Here is a 12,354-nt window from a genome sequence, read left to right on the forward strand (position 1 = left end):
GCATCAACAGGTTGCATGGCCTCTAAGCCTTGCCTAGCCTGGTCCTTTTTTGACATAGAAAAAGATCGCCCAAATCATGTGATCTGTAAAATTTGTCATGGTTCTCTTAGTAGAGGTCAAAACCTCAGCAGTTTGACAACTTCTTCCATGAATCGTCACATGAATAAATATCATAGGTCCCGGTGGGAAACTCACCGTGATGCAATGCGGCCTAGCGGAGCGAACCAGCCACCGCCCGCCCCTTCCAGTGCATCCGCGCGCTCTTCATCTTCTAGGACTGTGGGGACAGCTGTCACACCTGTTTTTCCATGCAAAACTTCCACCACTGTAACCGCAACAGGCAGTTTGCTTGTAAGGTCGTCAGTTGGTTTGGAAGGGGAAACAAGTGAGTGTGTACAGCTCTCTCAGACATCGATAGCACCAACGTTGGATGAAGGCAACATCATGTCTCCGCCTGCACTTTCCTCACAAACCTGCATTTTTCCAGGGACACCCTACTCAACACCGTCTACACACAGCAGCCAGATCTCTGTCCCTCAGATGTGGTCAAATAAAAGGCCACTTCCTCCGACCCATGACAAAGCTAAGAGGTTGACTCTATCCCTCTGTAAGCTGTTGGCTACCGAAATGCTGCCTTTCCGCCTAGTGGACACACAGGATTTTAGAGACCTTATGTCTGTCGCTGTGCCCCAGTACCAGATGCCTAGTCGCCACTACTTCTCTAAGAAAGGTGTGCCCGCGCTACACCAGCATGTCGCACACAACATCACCGCTTCCTTGAGAAACTCTGTGTGTGAACGGGTGCATTTCACCACCGATACTTGGACCAGTAAGCATGGACAGGGACGTTACATGTCGCTGACTGGCCACTGGGTAACTATGGTGATAGATGGTGAAGGGTCTGCTGCACAAGTCTTGCCGTCCCCACGACTTGTGTGTCAATCCTCTGTCTGTCCAAGTTCCGCCACAGCTTCTGCATCCTCCACCTCATCTGGGTCCTCCACCTCCGCCCCAAGCCTGCCTGGTCAGGCCACCAGCGTTCTCACTGCGCAGAAGGAATCACGCACGCCTCATTACTATGCTGGCAGCAGAGCGCAACGGCATCAGGCGGTCTTTAGCTTGACATGTCTTGGGAATAAGAGTCACACAGCTGAGGAGTTGTGGTCAGCTCTGCGGTCCGAGTTTAATAAATGGTTGTCTCCACTCAACCTGCAGCCTGGTAAGGCCGTGTGCGACAATGCTGCAAACCTGGGTGCGGCACTTCGCCTGGGCAAGGTGACACACGTACCTTGTATGGCTCATGTGTTGAACCTTGTCGTCCAGCAATTTTTAACACACTATCCCGGCCTAGATGGCCTTCTGAACAGGGCACGAAAACTGTCAGCTCACTTCCGCCGTTCAAGCGCCGCAGCAGAGCGACTTGCATCGCTCCAGAAGTCTTTCGGCCTGCCGGTTCATCGCCTGAAATGCGATGTGGCGACACGCTGGAATTCAACTCTCCACATGTTACAGCGACTGTGGCAGCACTGCAGAGCCCTGGTGCAATACGTCATGACGTATAGCCTGGGACAACGAGATGCAGAGGTGGGGCAGATCACCCTGATGGAGTGGTCTCAGATCAAGGACCTATGCACCCTTCTGCACAGTTTCGACATGACGACGAATATGTTTAGCGCTGACAATGCCATTATCAGCATGACGATTCCAGTCATTTACATGCTGGAGCACACGCTAAACACTATTCGGAGTCAGGGGGTGGGACAACATGAAGGGGAGGAACTACAGGAGGATTCATATGCGCAAGGGACAACAACATCACCAAGGTCCAGACATTCATCATCAATGCAGCAGGCATGGGACCATGTGGGACAGGGATCGACAAGGGCGCATAGTAGCAGGCGAAATGTTGAGCAAGGTGCAGGAGAACATGAAGAAATGGAGGACGAACTGTCCATGGACATGGAAGACTCAGCGGATGAGGGAGACCTTGGTCAAATTTCAGTTGAAAGAGGTTGGGGGGAGATGTCAGAGGAAGAAAGAACGGGTAGCACCTCCATGCCACAAACACAGCGTGGACTTGGTCCGCATGGCTGCGCAAGACACATGAGTGCCTTTTTGTTGCACTACCTCCAACATGACAGTCGTATTGTCAAAATTAGAAGTGATGATGACTACTGGATTGCCACACTATTAGATCCCCGGTACAAGTCCAAATTTTGTGACATAATTCCAGCCATAGAAAGGGACGCACGTATGCAGGAGTATCAGCAGAAGCTGTTACTCGATCTTAGATCGGCTTTTCCACCAAACAACCGTGCAGGTGCAGGGAGGGAATCTCCCAGTTGTAACTTGACAAACATGGGACGGTCTCGTCATCTTCAACAGTCTACCCGTACCAGTAGGACCGTATCTGGTGCCGGTAACAGCAATTTTATGGAATCTTTTCATAATTTTTTTAGACCCTCTTTTGCAAGGCCACCAGAGACAACAAGTCTGACACATACTCAACGGCTGGAGAGGATGATACAGGAGTATCTCCAAATGAACATCGATGCCATGACTGTGCAACTGGAGCCTTGCTCCTTTTGGGCTTCAAACCTAGAAAAATGGCCAGAGCTCGCAACTTACGCCTTGGAGATTTTGTCGTGTCCAGCTGCCAGAGTTGTCTCTGAACGTGTATTCAGTGCTGCTGGGTGTGTGCTGACAGATAAGCGCACGCGTCTGTCCAGTGACAATGTGGACAGACTGACGTTCATCAAAATGAACAAGTCATGGATCCAGAAGGAATTTACTACCCCTGTGTCATCCTGGGGAGAGTAAATGCTTGTTGATTTGGAATGTGCTTGATGCAAATCAAAACATCCTGTTTGCAACTAGGGCCCAAGTCCTGCCACTGATGGGGTGGGTGTCTGTGTGGCCCAATTTTTGGAAAAAAGGGAGACTCCGCTTGGAGTAACCCTTGCTTGCTGTGTTTTTAAAAGAAGCCAAGATGAACAGAGCTGGGATCAGGAAAGACTTTGCTACCTACCCTTGTGTCATCCTGGGGACGGATAAGAATGGCGTATTTTTGAATGTGCTTGATGCAAATCAAAACATCCTGTTTGCAACTAGGGCCCAAGTGCTGCCACTGATGGGGTGGGTGTCTGTGTGGCCCAATTTTTGGAAAAAAGGGAGACTCCGCTTGGAGTAACCCTTGCTTGCTGTATTTTTAAAAGAAGCCAAGATGAACAGAGCTGGGATCAGGAAAGACTTTGCTACCTACCCCTGTGTCATCCTGGGGACGGATAAGAATGGCGTATTTTTGAATGTGCTTGATGCAAATGTAGCTGTGAAGTGTACAACTAAGGCACAAGTGCTGCCACTGATGGGGTAGGTGTCTGTGTGGCCCAATTTTTGGAAAAAAGGGAGACTCCGCTTGGAGTAACCCTTGCTTGCTGTGTTTTTAAAAGAAGCCAAGATGAACAGAGCTGGGATCAGGAAAGACTTTGCTACCTACCCCTGTGTCATCCTGGGGACGGATAAGAATGGCGTATTTTTGAATGTGCTTGATGCAAATCAAAACATCCTGTTTGCAACTAGGGCCCAAGTGCTGCCACTGATGGGGTGGGTGTCTGTGTGGCCCAATTTTTGGAAAAAAGGGAGACTCCGCTTGGAGTAACCCTTGCTTGCTGTGTTTTTAAAAGAAGCCAAGATGAACAGAGCTGGGATCAGGAAAGACTTTGCTACCTACCCCTGTGTCATCCTGGGGACGGATAAGAATGGCGTATTTTTGAATGTGCTTGATGCAAATGTAGCTGTGAAGTGTACAACAGGGGCACAACTGCTGCCACTGAAGGGGTGGGTGTGTGTGGGGCCCAATTTTTGGAAAAAAGGGAGACTCCGCTTGGAGTAACCCTTGCTTGCTGTGTTTTTAAAAGAAGCCAAGATGAACAGAGCTGGGATCAGGAAAGACTTTGCTACCTACCCCTGTGTCATCCTGGGGACGGATAAGAATGGCGTATTTTTGAATGTGCTTGATGCAAATGTAGCTGTGAAGTGTACAACTAGGGCCCAAGTGCTGCCACTGATGGGGTGGGTGTCTGTGTGGCCCAATTTTTGGAAAAAAAGGAGACTCCGCTTGGAGTAACCCTTGCTTGCTGTGTTTTTAAAAGAAGCCAAGATGAACAGAGCTGGGATCAGGAAAGACTTTGCTACCTACCCCTGTGTCATCCTGGGGACGGATAAGAATGGCGTATTTTTGAATGTGCTTGATGCAAATGTAGCTGTGAAGTGTACAACTGGGGCACAACTGCTGCCACTGAAGGGGTGGGTGTGTGTGGGGCCCAATTTTTGGAAAAAAGGGAGACTCCGCTTGGAGTAACCCTTGCTTGCTGTGTTTTTAAAAGAAGCCAAGATGAACAGAGCTGGGATCAGGAAAGACTTTGCTACCTACCCCTGTGTCATCCTGGGGACGGATAAGAATGGCGTATTTTTGAATGTGCTTGATGCAAATGTAGCTGTGAAGTGGACAACTAGGGCCCAAGTGCTGCCACTGATGGGGTGGGTGTCTGTGTGGCCCAATTTTTGGAAAAAAGGGAGACTCCGCTTGGAGTAACCCTTGCTTGCTGTGTTTTTAAAAGAAGCCAAGATGAACAGAGCTGGGATCAGGAAAGACTTTGCTACCTACCCCTGTGTCATCCTGGGGACGGATAAGAATGGCGTATTTTTGAATGTGCTTGATGCAAATGTAGCTGTGAAGTGTACAACTAGGGCACAAGTGCTGCCACTGATGGGGTAGGTGTCTGTGTGGCCCAATTTTTGGAAAAAAGGGAGACTCCGCTTGGAGTAACCCTTGCTTGCTGTGTTTTTAAAAGAAGCCAAGATGAACAGAGCTGGGATCAGGAAAGACTTTGCTACCTACCCCTGTGTCATCCTGGGGACGGATAAGAATGGCGTATTTTTGAATGTGCTTGATGCAAATGTAGCGGTGAAGTGTACAACTAGGGCCCAAGTGCTGCCACTGATGGGGTAGGTGTCTGTGTGGCCCAATTTTTGGAAAAAAGGGAGACTCCGCTTGGAGTAACCCTTGCTTGCTGTGTTTTTAAAAGAAGCCAAGATGAATAGAGCTGGGATCAGGAAAGACTTTGCTACCTACCCCTGTGTCAACCTGGGGACGGATAAGAATGGCGTATTTTTGAATGTGCTTGATGCAAATGTAGCTGTGAAGTGTACAACTGGGGCACAACTGCTGCCACTGAAGGGGTGGGTGTGTGTGGGGCCCAATTTTTGGAAAAAAGGGAGACTCCGCTTGGAGTAACCCTTGCTTGCTGTGTTTTTAAAAGAAGCCAAGATGAACAGAGCTGGGATCAGGAAAGACTTTGCTACCTACCCCTGTGTCATTCTGGGGACGGATAAGAATGGCGTATTTTTGAATGTGCTTGATGCAAATGTAGCTGTGAAGTGTACAACTAGGGCCCAAGTGCTGCCACTGATGGGGTGGGTGTCTGTGTGGCCCAATTTTTGGAAAAAAGGGAGACTCCGCTTGGAGTAACCCTTGCTTGCTGTGTTTTTAAAAGAAGCCAAGATGAACAGAGCTGGGATCAGGAAAGACTTTGCTACCTACCCCTGTGTCATCCTGGGGACGGATAAGAATGGCGTATTTTTGAATGTGCTTGATTCAAATGTAGCTGTGAAGTGTACAACTAGGGCACAAGTGCTGCCACTGATGGGGTAGGTGTCTGTGTGGCCCAATTTTTGTAAAAAAGGGAGACTCCGCTTGGAGTAACCCTTGCTTGCTGTGTTTTTAAAAGAAGCCAAGATGAACAGAGCTGGGATCAGGAAAGACTTTGCTACCTACCCCTGTGTCATCCTGGGGACGGATAAGAATGGCGTATTTTTGAATGTGCTTGATGCAAATGTAGCTGTGAAGTGTACAACTGGGGCACAACTGCTGCCACTGAAGGGGTGGGTGTGTGTGGGGCCCAATTTTTGGAAAAAAGGGAGACTCCGCTTGGAGTAACCCTTGCTTGATGTGTTTTTAAAAGAAGCCAAGATGAACAGAGCTGGGATCAGGAAAGACTTTGCTACCTACCCCTGTGTCATCCTGGGGACGGATAAGAATGGCGTATTTTTGAATGTGCTTGATGCAAATGTAGCTGTGAAGTGTACAACTGGGGCACAACTGCTGCCACTGAAGGGGTGGTTGTGTGTGGGGCCCAATTTTTGGAAAAAAAGGGAGACTCCGTTTGGAGTAACCCTTGCTTGATGTGTTTTTAAAAGAAGCCAAGATGAACAGAGCTGGGATCAGGAAAGACTTTGCTACCTACCCCTGTGTCATCCTGGGGACGGATAAGAATGGCGTATTTTTGAATGTGCTTGATGCAAATCTAGCTGTGAATTGTACAACTGGGGCCCAACTGCTGCCACTGAATGGGTGGGTGTGTGTGGGGCCCAATTTTTGGAAAAAAAGGGAGACTACGCTTGGAGTCACCTTGCGGTGTTTTACATGATTTTAGAATGGCGTGCCATGCCTATATCTGTGTGTCCTCCTCTTTTTCCTTGTCCAGCTGTTTTGTTTTCGCATGAGTATATGTCCTTGTCACTTTCCCATGTGTTGGAGTTGTTTGTCACCTTTTGGACACCTTTGAGGGTGTTTTCTAGGTGTTTTACTGTGTTTGTGATTGCCTGCCATTGTTTCCTATGCAGTTCGAGTTCGGTTCGTCGAACGTTCGACGAGCCGAACTCGAACGGGACCTCCGTTCGGCGAACCAACCTCGAGCCGAACCGGGACCGGTTCGCTCATCTCTAATGAAGATATATTCATAAGAAATAGCTTTTGTGCTTAGTACATGTAAATGTGTTTGTACATCTTTATTGCAAGCTACCTATAATTTTTTATGATAAGTGTTCTTTAACAGAAATTATTTACCTTCCCTTCTGGGAATGACCATTTGATGAATACTGCTAATGTGTTTCAGCATGCAGTACTGACATATCATTTCAAGTTCATGAACTCTATTTAATCTCCGAATCTAACTGAATTTTAGGACATTTCTCTGGAAGATTTCTGTGAAAATGCAAATTAAGCTTTTTAAGGTGAGGTATGTTGACAGAAACCACTGATACTCTGAGCTATCCAGATACTAGGAATAGCCCATAGAACAGTAATTGCTTATTAGACATGTTTGAGGATAACCACACAGCTAGCCGATTATTTCAGGAACTGGATCATTTTCAAATCCTTCTTTCAGCTTGAGTCTACAGCACTGATGTATGTGAAATCTAAGTCACGTTCTAAAACACTGCGAACTGTGTGTGCATGGTTTGTTTTGAGCAAGAATTAATTTGTAAAATAAATTAATGGCCGGTGTGTGGACTCGGAGGCGCTCATTTGTTGTGTCTGCTTTATTTAGTGTGCTAGAACAAAAGCATGGCACATAGAAATCCAAAATAAACTGTACTGGCATTTAGCTCCTCTCTTCCAGATGATCTGACATCAAAGGCATTTGCTGCCATGTCATGGGACAGATTTGACATGAAAATCTATGGTTATCCATTTGTGCAAGTGCGTAATAAAGCAAATACACTATAACCAAACAGATTTATGCCCAAAACAGATTTCCTTTTTAGGGAGTAGTTTCAATAGAAAACGTTTTATCTTTTTTTTTCTGCTTGAAATAACTTGATTTACTATGGCGAGTTCAGTTTATTAAACACGGCTGAGTGAGATGAGAAGATTCCATATAAAATTAAAGTACAAAGTACAAAGCAGGAAAATAAAAAATAGTTTAGAACAATCATCTTGAAACAATGCACATCTGCCATTTTTCAGTTCTATGTATTTAATTTCATATTTTATAAAAATAAATAAATACACAAATTGAAATTTTACATTATAATGATGTTATCATAACTTTCTGAAGAAATATATAGACTTTTACAAATAAAAATTTAAAAGTACACTAATCTCTTGCAACCAAAAGTATTTCCTCCGCCAAGACCCAATCCCCACATGTGTATTTGATGGTAACAAGTTGTTGTTCTGTTGTCTGCTGTCATGTTCTCTTTTTTAATAGGCAATCTGTCAAAAATATTTTACATCCCAAAATACTTATATGTGTGTATTGTACGTTCAAAGACAAATCCAGAAATATTTTTATTTAGACAGTCTGTTCTAGCATTACTGAGTAGCCAACAGTTTTTTGATATGCAATAAAGAGGCAGTAGCTATATTTCCTCTGTCACTCCAGCTCTTTTCCGCCTCCAACATTGGCGTCTTCTGCTTGACTGATGGCTCCTTTGCCTAAAGTCCCACAGCATACAGGCTGTAAGTAAATCAGGAGGATTTTACATTGGGTGATAAATAGAGCTGGAGTGCCAGAGGCTTCAGATCTACCATAGCCATTTGTATATCAATTCAAATTTCTAAGTAATAGAGGAGTAAAATGGCCATGTAAAGCTATTGCTGGACATGTCTTTTAAAGAGCTACATGGATATATAAATCATTTTGCAGGGGAGAATTCCTGCTTATTGTTTCTCGTCAATAGTTTTTTACCATTCTCATTGGCCATGAGTTTGTTGCCTTAACCCTTTAGTATTGGTACCTTAAACCCTAAGGCCTTTTAGTTTGGAAACAGCTGGCATTTGACAGACACATTCTGTGGTATGATTGCCACATGATATAAATGAATAAAATTATTATTATTATTATTATTATTATGATTGTTTATGTAAGCAAACCTGGCTACTTCATGTTGAACTATTGACATTTCATATTGTTGCCACCATTAATTTTCTTTCCACTACAGATGCCATTTATAGTTTTGAATGTTTCTTTAATATGTATTACTTATATCTATATCTAATGTACTTTCTATTCATAGTGTCAAACAAAGCTTTGCCAAATATGAAAAAGCAGGTGGTTAAAGGCCACATTTACTTTTCTCTTTCAGAGTCTTCTGTTGTGTGTGTTGCATTATTTTCAGCCACAATCAAGAGTGGATTTGAAACATGGAATGATGTGATAGTGGTCCACTGTATTTTATAAATAATACAAAATTCAGATCACCCACTTCAGATCTCCTTGCCTCTTCACCGTGTCACGGACCAAAAACCGGGCAGCCTCAAACAATCATAGAATGGTGTCCAGCACAGGAAGAAAGGCATTCTCCAGGTAAGATTTTCATGTGATTTTATTCCATGTGTACTTAGTATATACAAAGTGGATAACAGACAGTTCCTAAACAGGGGAAAAATATCGGTATTAGTCATGTTTAAATAAAATCACATGGAAATCTTACCCAGAGAATGCCTTTCTTCTTGTGCTGGACACCATTCTATCACTGTATTTTATGGTTTGATTCAGGAAGGCAATTAGGCTGATTTATTAACACTGGCATTGTACACACCAACCTTAAAATTGGGGGTTTGGTGGAGTAGGATGCATCATATTCATTAAGATGCACATGCCACTTAGTGGATTTGGGATATGTTCTTAATGGAGTATGCCTCTGTCCACCTCACCAAAAATACATTTCTGACATAATTAATGAAAGAACATTTGATAAATCTGGCATGCCCCTCCCTGACCAAGCACCTCTCACTTTGATGGAGTTGGCTGGAAATAGGGTAACAATTTGATGAGTCTCCATTTTTTTTAAAGTTAGATTTTATTTCACAGAAGTAGAAAACTGTGAAAGAAAAGAAAGTAGTTTAGTAAGCATTTGTGACAAATACATGCAAAATTATTCTACATCAAGCAAAATGGGGAATTTATTATTCTTCTTTATGGTAGTGGATAAATGCTTACTATTAAATTTAACTGAAAATAATGGCCTTTCTTCTAAGTCAGATTATCCTGTGATCATTCTTCACCTTTTCCTTTTGAACATTTTGTATTAATGTAAAAATTGCTGAAAAAGTGTTTTTGCTGTTTGATGAAATAATTTTTAAGTACAGTACAGAATGTTTCATCCTCATGTGTTTGTGATCCGTATTCAATTTTTAACTGTAATCTATCCTGTCACAGAACAAATGAATTAAACAGATTAACTTTTAAGGAACACAACTGTGAATACAGTGGCAGACTGCATATTGGTTACTGTTACACTAACAAGCACAAGATGTAGAATAGTTTTAAAACTTATGTGAGAGACGTTATTCTTAAATGCTGAACCAAACTAAATAAACACTAAATAGAAATCAAACAATTCCCCTGGTCAAGTCTTTGCTTCAATCACATCCACAGTGTGTTACTCCATACAGTCGAGCACTACATTATCCGATCCAGCCAATTGTAAGGCATTAACCTCTAATTTAGTCCCAACAATCTCCACTCTCCAGGGTCGTCTCTGTCTCTCTGTAACTGTTCTTTTGTCTTGATGGTTTTATGAAATGAGAGAGTTCTTTCTCGGACCTCCTATCTCACAGGCAGTCAAACCACAGGAAGACCAGATCAATTTTCAAGTCTTCTCTTCTAGTTATACTGAAAAAGAAGCAAATTTCCATGTAAATTCTAAAGGGTGCTTTACACGGTGCGACATTGCTAGCGATTGCTAGTGATGTCGCATGCGATTGCACCCGCCCCCGTCATTGTAACGATATGTGGTGAACATTATCGCTACGGCAGCATCACATGAACATACCTGTGCAGCGACGTCGCTGTGAACTTTGAACAATCCCTCCCTCAAGGGGAAGTGCGTTCGGCATCACAGCGATGTCACCGTGACGTCACCGCAACGTCACCGAGCAGCCAGCCAATAGAAGCGGAGGGGCAGAGATGAGCGGGACGTAACATCCCGCCCACCTCCTTTCTTCAGCTTTGCCGGCGGGACACAGGTAACGAGATGTTCGTCGTTCCTGCGGCGTCACACATAGCGACGTGTGCTGCCACACGACCGACGAACAACATTGTACAGACAGCAGCAACGATATTAAGGAAATGAGCGATGTGTCAATGGGCAGTGATTTTTCACATTTTTGTGCTCATTGATCGTCGCTCATTTGTGTTACACGCTGCGATGTCGATAACGGTGCCGGATGTGCATCACTACCGACGTGACCCAGATGCTATCTCAATTAGCAAGAAAACAAACACCCTGATATACACTTAGGTCCAGAAATATTTGGACAGTGACACAATTTTCGCGAGTTGGGCTCTGCATGCCACCACATTGGATTTGAAATGAAACCTCTACAACAGAATTCAAGTGCAGATTGTAATGTTTAATTTGAAGGTTTGAACAAAAATATCTGATAGAAATTGTAGGAATTGTACACATTTCTTTACAAACACTCCACATTTTAGGAGGTCAAAAGTAATTGGACAAATAAACCAAACCCAAACAAAATATTTTTATTTTCAATATTTTGTTGCGAATCCTTTGGACGCAATCACTGCCTTAAGTCTGGAACCCATGGACATCACCAAACACTGGGTTTCCTCCTTCTTTATGCTTTGCCAGGCCTTTACAGCTGCAGCCTTCAGGTCTTGCTTGTTTGTGGGTCTTTCCGTCTTAAGTCTGGATTTGAGCAAGTGAAATGCATGCTCAATTGGGTTAAGATCTGGTGATTGACTTGGCCATTGCAGAATGTTCCACTTTTTTGCACTCATGAACTCCTGGGTAGCTTTGGCTGTATGCTTGGGGTCATTGTCCATCTGTACTATGAAGCGCCGTCCGATCAACTTTGCGGCATTTGGCTGAATCTGGGCTGAAAGTATATCCCGGTACACTTCAGAATTCATCCGGCTACTCTTGTCTGCTGTTATGTCATCAATAAACACAAGTGACCCAGTGCCATTGAAAGCCATGCATGCCCATGCCATCACGTTGCCTCCACCATGTTTTACAGAGGATGTGGTGTGCCTTGGATCATGTGCCGTTCCCTTTCTTCTCCAAACTTTTTTCTTCCCATCATTCTGGTACAGGTTGATCTTTGTCTCATCTGTCCATAGAATACTTTTCCAGAACTGAGCTGGCTTCATGAGGTGTTTTTCAGCAAATTTAACTCTGGCCTGTCTATTTTTGGAATTGATGAATGGTTTGCATCTAGATGTGAACCCTTTGTATTTACTTTCATGGAGTCTTCTCTTTACTGTTGACTTAGAGACAGATACACCTACTTCACTGAGAGTGTTCTGGACTTCAGTTGATGTTGTGAACGGGTTCTTCTTCACCAAAGAAAGTATGCGGCGATCATCCACCACTGTTGTCATCCGTGGACGCCCAGGCTTTTTTGAGTTCCCAAGCTCACCAGTCAATTCCTTTTTTCTCAGAATGTACCCGACTGTTGATTTTGCTACTCCAAGCATGTCTGCTATCTCTCTGATGGATTTTTTCTTTTTTTTCAGCCTCAGGATGTTCTGCTTCACCTCA

At 44.0% G+C, this 12,354-nt stretch overlaps 1 long non-coding RNA gene across 1 annotated transcript in view; it reads right to left on the minus strand.

Moving 5' to 3' along the window:
* Positions 1-7,821: 7,821 nt before the first annotated feature.
* LOC142303661 (uncharacterized) overlaps positions 7,822-12,354 on the minus strand; it is a 152,878-nt gene continuing 148,345 nt past the window's right edge. The window contains exon 6 of the long non-coding RNA XR_012753047.1: positions 7,822-10,463. This is a non-coding gene — a long non-coding RNA (uncharacterized LOC142303661). The remainder of the gene's footprint in view (positions 10,464-12,354) is intronic.

Source organism: Anomaloglossus baeobatrachus, chromosome 4 (genome assembly GCF_048569485.1).
Source record: "Anomaloglossus baeobatrachus isolate aAnoBae1 chromosome 4, aAnoBae1.hap1, whole genome shotgun sequence".
In the NCBI taxonomy this organism is placed as follows: domain Eukaryota; kingdom Metazoa; phylum Chordata; class Amphibia; order Anura; family Aromobatidae; genus Anomaloglossus; species Anomaloglossus baeobatrachus.